The sequence below is a fragment of the Papio anubis genome, chromosome 7 (genome assembly GCF_008728515.1).
Source record: "Papio anubis isolate 15944 chromosome 7, Panubis1.0, whole genome shotgun sequence".
Lineage (NCBI taxonomy): Eukaryota > Metazoa > Chordata > Mammalia > Primates > Cercopithecidae > Papio > Papio anubis.
Window position 1 is genome coordinate 47,953,096 of NC_044982.1, and position 3,562 is coordinate 47,956,657.

Genomic DNA, 3,562 nt, shown 5'->3' on the forward strand with positions numbered 1-3,562 from the left:
CCACAGTAGCTCTTAGCATCACCCCAAGGGACATACCCTGTATCAAGAGTCACTGTTCTCGGGCAAGCCTAAAGCTATGACTTCCTCTCAGGCATTTAGTTCTCCGAATCCAGGTGCAATTTCCCAGGAAGGAGTCATTTTTGACATCACTATACCTAATAACACAGTTGACATACTACCTTTGTCGGGTTTCTGGGGGAAACAGAGAAAGAAGTTAATTGAAGGTAAAATTCTCACGTAGAAGGGGAAAGGGTTATGTGACAGCCTTTACCCCCCATGGACTCAGGAGCCGGGACTCCCTACTCTCAACCCCCCGACATAGGGACTCCCAGCCTCACCGAAGGTGTCCACACCCCACACATGGCCTAGAAGTGGAGTCCTTGAACACAAAGCATAAAGGACATCATGCTGGTGATGAAACAGAATTTCTTGTCTTCCAGGCCCTCACTATTTCACCAACTGCTAAATCAACCCCCACAAAAATCACAGTGAAAAATACCCCTTGGCCAGGCACGGTGGCTCATGCCTGTAATCCCAGCACTTTGGGAGGCTGAGGCAGGAGAATTGCTTGAATCCAGGAGGCAGAGGTTGCAGTGAGCTGAGATCACGCCACTGCACTCCAGCCTGGGCAACAGAGTGAGACTCTGTCTCAAAAAAAAGAAAAGAAAAGAAAAGAGAAAAGAAAAGAGCCCCCTTAAGCTCTATATATTCCTCAGGTTCCAACTGCAGCACTGCAGCAAAGAACTTCTTCATACCACTTGAGAGTGAACCAGTTAACATTTGTAGAGCAGGCGAAGATGACAGATATATTAATAACAGTACCAGGCGCGCACTGAGGGCTGCTTGGTCTCTGGGCACTTAGCAGTCACAAATCATTCCACCACTGTTTGTGAAGTATTATGGGTCCATTCCCAGTGCAAACAACCTCTGGAGAAGGGAATTCCAATCCCAAACTATCTTGTCATTAGAAACATTTATTTTCAAGACATGACATTATGTTAAATTGTACTTTTAAAAAGAGTAATGAGGTTCCCGTAATTGGAAATAATTGAACTCAAGAACCACTTTTAATACATATTATGGAAAGGATTTTTTCTTTCTAGAAACATTCAACAAATATTGACGTTATAGAAGTAACACATTAGTACAGATTCATTATGAAGAACAATTCGAACAATACACTTAAAGTAAAGGTCTTCCTGACGCCCTTCTCACCCAGCCTCCCTCACCGGAAGTGATGAAGATGTTGATTTGTGGTGCTTCTTTCCTGCCCCTCTTGCTCTACATTTACAGTTAATGTATTTCCTTTGGCTTTCAGTAAAATAATCATAGTGTAGATTCTATATTTCCTTGGAAATCATTAGATACATAGAGAGTCTTTCAGAAAGCTTAACACCAGGAAATGTTAATCATTTCAAAATTAGCTACCCACAGGTTAGAGGAACGAAGACGATGTCATTTTTCCCTTGTCACAGGATATGTCTACAGTATCTGAAACGAACTTGATCCAGACCCAGTAGCTTCACTCTACAAACATCTTGGAATCCCTGAGCAATTCCAGCAACCCAGGTATCCCCCTGTGACTAATCTAAAGAGAGCTGGCATTTCAAAGTGGTGCAGTTCAAGCTCCAGAATATACAGAGTAAGACATTCAGCTAAGTAGGCGCTGTAGGCCCGGCTGCATGGCACCACCCTCTCTATCCCGAGGTTTCCATTACCCGCAGGCTTTGATCTGGTAAACAAATCTGCCTCCAATCATGTGGCAAAGGTTGCCGTTCTCTCTTCTCCTCCCTGCGCTAGGGAAAACTGAACAATTAACACATAGAAAGTGTTCTGTCAGTTCATTATTTTGTACCTGATTTGGAAAGACTGAAAAACGGCCTTTTCAAGCAGTATCTTTTGCCAATTTCCTCTCTTCTCTTCCCCCAGAACCTAAACCCTGGGATTCTCCCTAGGGATTTTATAGAAACCAGCCCATCTGGAATATTCTGCTGACAGAAAGTCAGTAATTGATGCCAGCCGGAGAAAACACAATTTCTGCCACCTCTGTAATTCCAGCAAAGCCTTGCCTTCCCTGCAGCTTTCACCACAGCCAGGCCTTGCCTCACTTGGCTTTGTAGCCCCAGCACCTAACAAAGTATCCAGAACACAGTGCCCAATACATGCTTGTCAAATTGAATTAATCGTATTAAAGTCAGTTGATCTGTCTTAATCTCATTTAAAGATGGGAATTGTCACACATCCCACCAAGGGGGTGGGGAAGGCGCAAGGATAAATGAGTGTTTTCTCTTGGACCAGAAGTGGGCAATGTGGGAGACAGCCCTGCCAGACTGGCCCAGTGGCCAGGTGCCGGGGCTCACGCCTGTAATCCCAGCACTTTGAGAGGCCGAGGTGGGAGGATTGCCTGAGGCCAGGAGTTCCAGAACAGCAGGTGCAACACAGGGAGACCCCTGTCTCTACAAAAATGCTTTAAAACATTATCTAGGTATGCTGGCACACGCCTGTGGTCCCAGCCACTCGGGAGGGTGAGGTGGGAGGATTGCGTGAGCCCAGGGCTCGGGTCGAGGCTGCCCAGCAAACAGAGCGAGATCCTGTCTAAAAAAGAAAATAAATAAAGAAAGAAAAAGAAAATGGGAATAATTACATCTACTTCACAGTGTGATTATAAAGATGGAATTTGATCTTTCTCAAAAACAAAAAAACAAAGAAAAAATCGTATGGGTTCCTATACCCTAAAGAATAAAGTGAAATTTCTTTTTTTTTTTTTTGGTGGGGGGAGACAGAGCCTCGCTCTGTCGCCCAGGCTGGAGTGCAGTGGTGCGACCTCGGCTCACTGCAAGCTCCGCCTCCTGGGTTCATGCCATTCTCCCGCCTCAGCCTCCCGAGTAGCTGGGACTACAGGTGACTGCCACCACGCCCGGCTAATTTTTTTGTATTTTTAGTAGAGACGGGGTTTCACCGTGGTCTTGATCTCCTGACCTCATGATCCTCCCGTCTTGGCCTCCCAAAGTGCTGGGATGACAGGCGTGAGCCCCTGTGCCCGGCCTATAAAGTGAAATTTCTTGCAGTTAAGTGTCAGAGAGGCTTTGGAGATTATTACATGGGTGTTGTTGAGTGGGTTATTTCATCTGAGTTTCAGTTTCTTCATTTGTAAAATTAGGAAAATAATATCTACTTTGGAGGGTTGTGGTGAATACAAAATGAAAAGACATGTAAAGTTCTCGGCATAAGCATCGTATGTAATAAGTATTCCATAAATGCTAGCTATTAGTGTTATGAACATAGTCTGTACATTGCAGGCACATGACTAAAACTAAATAACTGGTGAGTGAATAAATGAACGAATGAACATAGCTGTGTCAGTTGGGAGTGTATGTGGCTACGTGTAATAGAAACCCTACTGCGGTGAGCAAACCAAAAGCTGGTTTTGTTTGTCATGTAATAAGAAGTCCAGGTTTGGGCAGCCCAGGGCTGGCACACTACTCAAGGAAGTCATCGGGGACCCAAGCTCCTTCTTACATGCGGTCCTCATCCTCAGATCTGCAAGACGTTCTGCTTCCTG